Genomic DNA, 12558 nt, shown 5'->3' with positions numbered 1-12558 from the left:
TAGTAAATATGAAAGTTCTTGTATGGGTGTCCCCAACACAGGTAAGAATGATCCCCAAACATGAAACCAGGATCGTGATTCCTTTGGCAGGTAACAGGTAACAAAGGTGTAAAAATTTCATATCAAATTCGTTAATTTATAAAATATTTGGCCGTCGTGGGCTCTTACCAGACCACCTAGGGTCCTAGGCCGTCAGAACAAGTAATTATAAGTGTTACAAACTTTTTTATTATAAACAATATCTTTTTGGATAATTTATGAAAGTCTTATACAAATAGTTGAATAAAACAAAACATCTCTAATACAAAATTGGACTCGTTAAACAATAATCCATGTGAATTTATTATAACTAGGGTTGTCATCCGTTCTTTTTTTTTATAGCACAAAACAAACAAACAAACGAACAAACGTGCTTGCGGCTCACCATAGTGTTGTATTTTTCAAGTTACACCAATTACGCTTTCTTTCATCGATATGTACTTAAATACAAGTAATTACGAAACTAAGTAAGATATACAAAGTGCATTTTTTTACAATAATTGCAATTTGCTTCGAAAATTACTCACTAAAAGTGAGTAATTCGGACTGGGAAATGAGAACTATTTATAAACGCTACGTGTATACTATTTAAGTTTTGGCAATGTGAAGATTTTTTTTTTATAGCACAGGGGAGGTATCACTTACCGCAGCCAATGAGCACTCGCAATACCAGGGAAATCGCAAGTGCGCCATTGGCCTTTTCAGAAGGAATAAGCTCTTTTCTTGAAGGACTCAATATCGTGTCGGTCCGAGTTTCTCCGGATTGTTCCTGATGAATTTGTCACGATGGGCCAAGTGACCTGACCTCATGTTCATCTTATCATCCTCCACTGGTGCCCCGCCAGCGTAAACCGTTAGCGCAAGCGGGTGCACCATTCCGTTATCATCCTTTAAAAAAAAAAAAGTAACACGAGGACGGATATAGTATATATAGACGTATATACTATATATGTATACTGTATATAATATATTTTATTTCAATAAATAATCTGTGAGAGTTGATTTAGGCGATGAAAGTTTGTGCAGACGTAGTTTCGGGTAACAGCTAGTAAATGTATAAAAAAATTATCTCCAGAAATTTTGTAGATGGCAACCCTAACTATAACGAACTGTTACGAAAACGTGTGGTGAGTGGTAGACAATGGTACCACCTGTCATCAAGTCGGAGGTGTTGTCATAATAATACGCGAGAACGTGAATGGACTAAAATAAAGGCGTTTTATTAAAGTGTTTTGATTTGTCGAGTCATGCGACGACGAGACGCAGGGATCTGTGGCTCTAATACAAGAACCTCGACCGCCATTATAGAATACTAGCTGTTCCCGCGTAAAAATTTTTCTAAAATAAAAGTAGTCTAAAGAACTAAAAATTATTTTGTTCGTCTTAATTTATTCATTCCATTAGGTACTGATAGGTTCAAACTAATACATTTACATCCTGCATCATCCCTTATTTTATCCCCATGGGGGTTGAATTTATCAAAATCTTATTTAAGCGAACGTCTTCATCATAGTAGCTCCAATCTTTAATTTCAGTTCAATCAGTCGAAAATCTAAGAAGATTTATACAAACTTTCAACCCCTATTTTATCCCCTTAGGGGGTGGAATTTAGTGAGTGGTAGAATAATAAAAATATGACTATTCAAAAGTGCATATATTTTTTATTTGAATAACGATTAGGTTAGGTTTTATATAAAGTAATCGGAATTATTTTATCATATTAATGGCATTACTGCCGATGGTCGCTGGTTCGATTCCTTGCAGAGTGCAAATAAATGTTATCATGAGCATGATTGTTAAAATTGGTGTTTTCTATATCTATTGGGTATGGTATGTATTTACAAAAATAAATGTACCTACTTAAGTACTTATATCACTTGTCTAACACACATATACAATCTCTGCTTGGGCTATAGCTTGGGACTAGAACCTAACCTACAGTGCAGTTACAGAGATGCATCCTCCCACGTACACTTGGATGGTGGAATGAACTACCTACCGAGATTTTCTCGAGAGACTACATCGAGGGTTTTTCAAGAAGGGTTTCTTGAGGTTTCGGTAACATGTGATACTCCTGACATTTCAGGCGTAACATCACGGTAACAGGTTACCCCCAGATGGGTCTTTTCAAGAATGGTATATTAAGGTTTCTTAAGGATCAGCAACACGTGATACTCCTCACGTTTCAGGCGTCCATAGAACACAGTAAGCGTTTACTATAGGACGGGCCGTATGCCTGTTTGCCAAAGTCGTAGTAAGAAAAAAAATATAACATTGTGTTAATTGACTAGGTTCATTATTATTATACGGAATTCCTGTAACATATGTAAATAATTCGGTGTGGTCAATCTGTGGTAACTACAGAAAGGCGCGGGCGCGTCGAGTGGTAATGAGGTGCTCGCTGACACACCCCGACATGCCACCATGACTCACCACATACCACCACACATGCCACATGCTCACAACAACATACCATACCATTTGTTGACCCCCCTCCGAGCGATCCCCAATTCAAATAGGGATCGAAAAATGGCTTGAGCCGAGGTTCCAACGCCTAGCGGTGCCCTCAGACTAAAGTCGTATCCGTCAGGCGTGAGATGGCCTTCAGCCGCTCCATAAGTCCTTCCGCAGGTTTAGAGTGTCATCTGCACTCGCCCGCTATCGTCCGGTGAAGCTGTAAAGGCCAGCTGCGGCCAACAGAATTAAGTAGTCCGAAAAAAAAAATTGTTTAAAGAACATAGAGTTGAATGTATAAAATACTAGATGACTAGTGCAACTTTATCTGCATCACAAGTACTCGACATTTATGATTACATTTAGCCCAATTTACATAATTTCTTTTAAAATTATAGCCTATGTGTTATTCTGATGTATAAGCTATATTATTGCAAAGTTTCATCAAAATCCGTTCAGTAGTTTTTGTGTGAAAGAGTAACAACATCCATCCATCCATACTCACAAAATGTCGCGTTTATAATATTAGTAAGATGTATTTTAAGCTATAATGATTTAAAATTAGAAAAATCGTTAAAAATTATATTAATTATAATGTGAACTTTGTTGTAATTATAATTAATATATTTTCATAAACATAATATAAATTAACAATTGTTTCATAAATTAATTATTAATAGAAACTCTCACTAGTTTCTATTAATTCACGAGAAAACGTTATACAATATTATTGAATTTCTAAAGGTCCGATTTACAAACATATAAAATCAAAACAAAACACTAGTTCCCTAATAAATTCATTACAACGCACGCCCGTGCTCTATCGATTGTGGCCTCTTTGCCCGAACGTGCCACAGACAATCGCAGCGATGGCGCTTCTCTACGCAACCGTACGAAATCTGGAAACATGACTACACTGCACCAGGACAATGAAAACAAACTTCTATATCCACCCAATAAGGTTTTCTTTCAATTGTTTTATGTTCGAGCATGGAACTTTTTAATTCGCGTTATTCGTAATGAAAACGATAGAGACAGGGATGAATAGACCATTACAAAATGAACTTTATTGTTTCTTCAATGCAATACAATTTTTATCATCGTGTATTGCGTCATGAGATCTTTCTTTTGTAGAATGATATGCTCTTTGTCTCTGACTCACTGTCAAGCATACTTGTATTTTCCCGCGTTTTTTGTTCTAATTAGGAGGCAAGCCCTCAACCTTCGCTGCTAAAGGTACCTATCTAACTACACTTGGACAACGGGAATAATAACTAACAAGTACCCATAAAAATATACATATATTTTTAACTTTGGAGTCAATTTAATTCATTTCGATCGTTATTGTTGCAGCATAGAGAGAGAGAGAGAGAGAGAGAGAGAGAGAGTGAGAGAGAGAGAGAGAGTATACATTATTTCTAAAATTTCAAGAGATACGGAAACTTTTGACCATATTTTTGCAATAATAATAATAATTTCAGGACAATTCACACAGCTCCATCTTGACCCAAGTTAAACTAGTTAAAGCTTGTGTTATGGAAATCAATAGATATATTTTTTCGTAAATACATATATATTATATATAGAAAATATCCAGACCGATACAAACAATCATACTCCTGAATACAAATGTTTCTGCCGTACGGGGAAGCGAACCCGCAACCATCGGTCGTAAAGCGGTGTGCTAGACCGCTACACCACCGAGGTCGTCAAATCACAATCAACAATCAACAATCTACTCACACTTTCAAGAAGAAGTTCAGCCGACTAGTCATATAAATATAATTGACAGACAAACATTCTAAGTCACTTTTGTCATCATACATCGCTAATCGCTATTCAACGTTTGATTATCACTTGTGCACTTCCAGTAATGTCATACTCGTGAACGTCTGGTCTGATTAGGTTACAGCCGCTGATTTGACCAATTTCTTATGACAAAATTGCAATAGCATATTCTGTTGGTCGCCCTTATTCTCCCTAATTTAAAAATTAAAAAATGAGTCCGTATTTTTATAAACATGTACAAGCTCATTAGAGAGGAAGAGCTGTTTCTTGTCAGTTCTTCTTAAGCACTTTGGACAGTAGATTTGATGTATCATGAGAGTCTGTAATAGACCTACAAGGGTAAATATAATTTGATTTAATAGGGCCAATAAGGTTAATATTCTCAGGTCAGCTCATCTATATCATATCTGTAACTAGCTTTTGCTCGCGTTAATTTATCCCCTTAGGGGTGGAATTTATCAAAATCCTTTCTTAGGGGATGGCTACGTCATAATAGCTTTATGCATGCAAAGTCTCAGCCCGATCGGTTTAAAATTGACGAAGTTTCATATAAACTTTCACCCCCTATTTTATCCCCTTGGGGGTAGAATTAATCAAAATCCTTTCTTAGCCGATGCCTACGTCATAACATCAACCTGCATGCTAAATTTCAGCCCGATCCGTCCAGTGGTTTGGGCTGTGCGTTGATAGATCACTATGTCAGTCACCTTTGAGTTGTATATATTTAGACTAGCTGTAGTTCGCAACTAAAGTTTATTTACAACTACCTACGAATAACTGGTTTACAGATTACCTACATTACATCTCATAAGAACAACATCAGGTTTTGTTCTCAGAAGAGAATCTTCTTTTGTTTTAATGGTAGGTACTGTATTGCTGACGAGTAAGTCCGGAACCACTGCATAGATTCGAGTAATTGTTTTATTTTAAAGGTAGCTAGGTACTACTGTATTACGATACTTAAGAAAGAAAAGGTTTTAACGGCTGTAAAAAAATATAAAAAGGCTAAAAAGGGAACGCATCTTAACACTGAAGTAACATCAATTCAGGGCCCAGTGCAGCCTGTCTACATATCAGAAAATCTAACTGCTAAGAACAAACGACTGCTTGCTATGGCCCGCGATATGGTTCGAAATAGTAATTCCAATTACTATTATTTCATATCACGTGGGAATATCTATATTCGCCGTAATATAAACTCCAAAAATAAAGAAGACGGGCCTGCCCCCGCTGCAGTCCAAATCTTATGTGAGGAAGATATAATGGAACTACAAAGAAATATGTGACTAGTTCTATTCCTGCTTTTTATCTCACCTATATTAGTATTAATATTGTTTTGTTATCTCTCTTATTTTTTGTTATCATTATGTCTAAGTCATATACACACACACGAACTCATATATACCCTTTATAACTGCATCAGAGATTCATTCTATATAATTCACAACTTATTTTACCCTATTTACAATAACATATTTAAATCTATACATACACAGTCATACGCTCTGATATACAAATACTTATACACAAATTTTAATGATAATAACTGTTACATTGAACATAGTTATTACTACTGTAAACACATCTACACACTGACTAACTTAAAATTTTGGAATGTTGGGTTTAGGTTAAATTTACAATTCTTTACTCTTAATCTAATAGACACACAAATATATTACATCTCTATGAATAATTTAACTTGTACGACTATTTTAAAAAATTCGCTAACATAGACATTATAAATTCAAATTTAGATCATTTTACTCCTTCGACAGCATACACGGGTAATTTAAATGAAGTTAAAAAATACATAAGTAAAAATAATAATAAACTTACCGTCATTACCCAAAACATTAGAAGTGTCCAGAAAAATTTCTCTCAGATGGAGGTATATCTAGAGAATTTGGAATATGAAGTGGATATTATAATATTAACTGAATGTTGGTTAAAAGAATCCGTGCTACCCCCTCCGTTAAAAAATTACAATACTTACTTAACGGCTAAAAACAATTCGCAGAATGAAGGTGTAGTTGTCTACATAAAGACGGATTTAAAAGTAAATGTTACTGAGCCCCCTATAATTAACGCCAATTGCCTTAAGTTAACGTTGTCAGACGATTCCACTATACTTGCTATATATAGACCCCCTTCATACCAAGATATAAAAAGCTTTCTAAATTCGCTCGAAAACCTATTAATGTCATTAAAAAGCAGTAACATATACTTGATTGGTGATATAAATATTAATATATTAGAAGACAGTAAATTAACAAACAGCTACCTAGACCTACTTGCATTTAATGGAATTCTCCCAGGACATGTATTTCAAACGCGAGGTAAAAGCTGTCTTGATCACGTAATGATAAAAACTAAACAGGAGACGAATACATACGTTATTGAATCTACAATTACAGACCATTACTCGATTATACTAACAATAACCACCACTCAACCTCTACATAAGAAGCAAATAATTCAAAAATATATTAATTATGATGTCATCAAATTGGATGTGGAGAATACAGACTTCTCTGATGTACTACAATGCGCTGACGCAGATGAAGCAGCAACGCTATTAACACAAAAATTAACTTCTATAATCACTCGAAACACAACAGTTAAAAAAATTCCAAACCGTAAACGAATAATTCGTCCTTGGATCACACCAGGATTACTAAAATGTATAAGAAATCGGGACAAACTACATGCCGACTTAAAAAAACACCCAGAAAATACAATTTTACAAACTACATATAAACGGTACAGAAACTACTGCAACGACTTACTAAAGAAAATAGAAATTCAATACAATAAAGATAAGATTAATGAAGCGGCACAAAACACTAAAAAAGTTTGGAGTACTATAAAAGACGTTGGAAGAATGGAAATTAAAAAACCAATTGACGGATCAGCTCTTCTGAATATCACAAATAATCAAAATAATGCTATTGATATGGTAAATAAACATTTCGCAGAATTAGGTAAATCACTGGCAGAACAAATAAACATAAACATAAATACCACCAATTATAATGTTTCACAGCAAAGATTAGTAGACAAAGGAAATTCACTAGTACTATTAGACACTGACGATCAAGAAATATATACAACATTAATGAACTTGAAGAATAATACAACTCAAGGTATAGATTATATCCCAACAAAGGTTCTAAAAATGTCAAATCATATATTAGTACCAATAATAACCCATATAGCAAACTTAAGTTTTCATAGTGGTATATTTCCTACTTGCTTCAAAAAGTCTGTAATAATTCCTATATTCAAGAATGGAGATGAAAAGTGCATTAGTAACTACAGACCTATATCAATTTTGCCCAGTTTATCTAAGATCCTCGAAAGACTTTTAAACAAAAGATTGAATTCGTACTTGTCAAAATATAAAATAATTTCTAATAAGCAATATGGATTTTTAGCTGGAAAATCAACTGAAATGGCAGTTAAAGACTTAACATGTGATATCGCTAATCACTTGGAAAATAAACAAAAATGTATAGCAGTATTTTTGGACTTAGCCAAGGCTTTCGATACTGTGTCCATCCCATCACTTCTCAACAAACTTGAAAAGATCGGAATTCGTGGTACAGCCTTGGCTATATTTAAAAGCTATCTCACTAACCGTACACAGGTAACAAAAATAAAAGACTATATTAGCACGGAAAAAGAAGTAACATACGGTATTCCTCAAGGTAGTATCCTGGGACCTAGCTTATTCATTATCTATATTAATGACCTTTGTAACCTACATGACGATAAAGGAACCGTTTACACGTTTGCAGATGATACAGCACTGGTTTTCCATGGACAGACTTGGTCCGATGTAATTAACAAAAGTGAAAAAGGTTTAACTGAAGTTATCCATTGGCTACATAAAAACCTATTAACAATTAACTTTGAAAAAACTAAATTCATAGCTTTTAGTAAACAGCGTACTGATCAACCCAACATAAATAAAATTAAAGGACATTACTGTACTAATAATGCAAATTGTAACTGCCCCACCATCGATAAAGTAGATTTTATAAAATACCTTGGTGTCTATATTGACTTTCTGCTGACATGGAAAAAGCACATACAAATACTGACGGGTCGAGTTAGAAAATTAATAGTAGTATTTAAACGTCTAAGAGCAGTTCTTGACCTAAAACTATTAAAAACAACATATACTGCATTATGTCAATCTATAATAAATTACTGCATCCTGTCCTGGGGAGGTACATTTAAAAATAACATACTACATATAGAAAGAGCACAACGAGCAATATTAAAAATTATACTTCAAAAACCTATCCGGTACCCTACGACGCAATTGTATAAAGAATTTAATGTATTAACAGTTAGACAATTATATTTATTAAAGATAATACTATACCAACATGTATCTGCTCAACAATACATACAGCACATAGTTACTAAACGTAGACAAGATAAAATATTTACTACAATAAAATGCAAATCTTCTTTTGGGCAACGTCAATTAAAATTTCTCGGACCTCACTTATATAATAAAATCAGTAGTCAGATAAAAATCTACCCTCTTACTACACATAATTGTAAAATTAACGTTACTAATTACCTAACTACATTAACCTATATTGAAACAGAAAAAATTGTAAATGTCTAGTCTCATATAATTAAAATTACTTAAATTAAAAATAAAAATACATAGATGTATTTATAATATCAATTATACATCACACACACACACACACACACACACACACACACACCCACACACGCGCGCGCGCACACACACAACTATATAACTATAAACAAATTCATCAGATGTCATATAAGATAAGTAAAAATTAAGGTACGTCAAAGCTACGTAAAAATTGTTAAATTGAACCAACCATTGTGGAAGGAAATAACATCTGTAACACAGGGACTCCCTAGCACAGATGTTACGGCCTATAAATTAGTGACATTGTGTAAAAAATTAATAAATATATTATTATTATTATTATTATTATTACCGAGAGTGACAAATTTATAAGGAAATTTTCACGATGGTTGCCGGACGAATCGCGAGGTCAACCTGAGATGTTAAATTGCAAACTACAGGATCATTAGTCCACATTACTAACAATTCCCTAATCCCCTCTTATACAGGTTATCTTAATAATAAGATTGTCAGATTTTTTACTCAATAAGCTACTATGCAAATAAATAAAATAGAAGAGAGATTTTTTAATTTAAAATTAACAGCTTTTAACGAAATGCATATGAAAGTATATAATACACTCCCCGTTTCCTAAGTTGCTTAAGTTTTTAAAACATAGATTTCTTAAATTATTTGTTGATGTAATTTTTATATAGGGGTTTAATTTAAATAAAAATTAAATTAATAAAGTAAAAACTTAAGCAACTTAGAACGAGAAGTGTTTTATCATTATTTATAAGTATTTACGTACCATTTCAATTTTATATATATAGCTACATTTACAAATTCTATCCTAATTTATTACATTTCTTCCTTAAAATAACTGTGCTGAAAAGAATAAATTAAAAAAACTTATATTTTTTCGTCAGAGACCTATTTAGTAGCAAAGTAATCTAAAACTTAATTTAACAATTATATTTGTTATTGTTATGTGTATGAAGTAAACGTATTTTTTCATATCTTCTTAAAATATACCGCACATTGCTCCCCTCTGAAAAATCGCGAATTGTGCGCGCTCGATCTGTAAACAAATTTGTGAATATTATTCCTGTTTACGGTGCATCATGAATACCAACCCTCTGGAAGGGGTGGGCCGCCATTAGGGCCTCAAGATTTACCATTCATAGTCTTAAGAACGTCTTGCTCTTAATGCATTCGGATTGTGTGATATCTACCCCTTATATTGTAACCCTGCAATGAATATTTGTTATTTATTCACTATAGCTGTTACCAGTGACTTCATCCGCGTGGTTTGGTAACTATTTTTTAATAAAAATATTGATCAGCCTGATTTATTTTTTATAATATTAGCTATCTGCGAATGAAAGTCCCATCTAATTCGGTCTACCCGTTACAGATTACCGATGCGTTCAAATGTAGAGTTCGTTTCCTCGCACAGTGCAAACATTTGTATTCATGAATATGATCGTTTGTCTGTATGTTTTCTATGTATATTAAATATGTATTAACAAAAAAATATCTAACTATTAATATCAGTGGTCTATTACCCACAATACGAGCTCGGCTTAGCTTGAGACTAGATAACGTTTTGTAAATTGTCCAGGGGTATTATTATATCATTTAATTTTGTAAATGACCTTTAAATGCCTCTCCAATAAAATGTTATCGTAAAATCTTTAAACCCCTTGCCGATATTTGATAAACTCATATAGAAGTAGACACGCAGCAGTCAGCAGTGGGCGCCGCACACGTGCCGTATCGCGGATCGATGGAGCTACGTGCTCGACGGGCCGCGCCATATTTGTGACGTCACAATACACGTATCCGGTTTTGTCTAATTAGCGTTTCCGGTGAAAAATCTAGTATAGGAAACAAGAAAGCTGATATTTTACTGGAAAAAACCTGCTCTAGAGTAGTTATAGGTGTGTTACTTGATTATTTAGAGTTAAGCAAATATAAAAGAGCACTTTTATATCAATAAAAACTGACTAATTAATATTTTGATGAGAGATACTAGTCAAATGTATAAAACGATACAATGTTAGCTCCCTCGTATTCTCTGGTTCGCACTAACAAAGATAAATAGACAGTACATTGTTATATTAAAAAGTTTCCTGAAAAAGTAGCTGTTCCCGTGACTTCGTCCGCGTGGAATTTAACTTTATTTTTCTAAAATAAAAGTTTTTTCTTTAATAAAAGTAGCCTAAGTTACTCCTTATTACATCAGCTACCTGCTAAGAAAAGTCCCGTCAAAATCAGTCTAGCCATTTCAGAGATTAGCCGGAACAAACAGACAGACCAAAATGGCAAAGTGTTATTTCGGTGTATGTACCGTATTTATATTCATATGCATGTAGTAAAAAACGGTTATTTCAATATTATAAACAGACTCCAATTTTATTTATATGTATAGATAGCATTCCGGACACATTCCATGATGTGCTTATGTATTCAATGAATGAATATTGAATGAAAGTTATATGTAAGTAGGTAATTGTGAAGTTTGAAGGGAAGATCTGTGTCATGTTTTGATGAAATGGGTTTGTAATGCATATAATAGAGACTATAACATCCAAGCTTGAAGTTAAATATAATATATATATATGTACACTATGGTTTCCAGGGGGAACCGCGTAGAAGTCAACCTAACAAAGGTACATTGCTAGCCATGGGGTCATCAGTCCACAGTCAGTTACAAACGATGCCCGTAAATTGCCATTTGGCTAACTGACCTGACCTCATGCTCATCTTATCATGCTTCACTGGTGCCGCCAGCGTAGACGGTTAGCGCAGGCGGGTGCATATTTCATTCTATCTATATATAGATATGTATAAAAGAATTGCTGTTCGAAAACTCGAGAAGGGCTGAACCGAATTGGCTAATTTTAGTCTTGAAATATTCGTGGAAGTCCAGTTAAGGTTTAAACGGTGATAAAATATGAATAATTACATGGAGAATTGTAAAAATATTTTTTTTCCATACAAACTGTCAAACAGGGCGCGTTCAGAAATTTATTGCGTAATTAAACTTCAAAATTTCTTTAACTCTGACCGCAGTTCGCGGGGTCAGATAGTTATATCCATAAAAAAAAGGTAAGTTTTACATAGCGAAAATTATTTTATACTAGCTGTTCCGGCAACTTCGTCCGCGTGCAATTTAACTTTATTTTTCTAAAATAAAAGCAGCCATAATTAACCCTTATTACATCAGCTACCGACAAAAAAAGTGCCGTCAAAATCGGTCCAGCCATTTTAAAGATTAGCCGGAATAAACAGACAGACAGACGGAATAAAATTGTAAAAAAATTTGTTTTGGTGTATGTACCGTATTTATATTCATATGCATCTAGTAAAAAACGGTTATTTTAATATTACAAACAGGGACTCCAATTTTATTTATATGTAGATATAGATTAGATAATTGAAATAAAAATTTTCAATATAAAATTAATTAATTAATAGAAATACCAGACTCACCTTATTACTTATTGTTTGTTCAGTCCCCTTTGGTAACAAACCCTCAAAAATATTCTCGTTAGATCAATTAGATACGACGACGTAAATCCATAGTAACCTGAAACTTTTATACGATATGCCAATTTCATCGTGAAGAGGCCAATAGTTTTCAATTTGGG

The sequence above is a fragment of the Achroia grisella genome, unplaced genomic scaffold (genome assembly GCF_030625045.1).
Source record: "Achroia grisella isolate CSIRO2021 unplaced genomic scaffold, CSIRO_AGI_Agris_v1 utg1086, whole genome shotgun sequence".
In the NCBI taxonomy this organism is placed as follows: domain Eukaryota; kingdom Metazoa; phylum Arthropoda; class Insecta; order Lepidoptera; family Pyralidae; genus Achroia; species Achroia grisella.
This window is presented reverse-complemented; position numbering follows the sequence as displayed.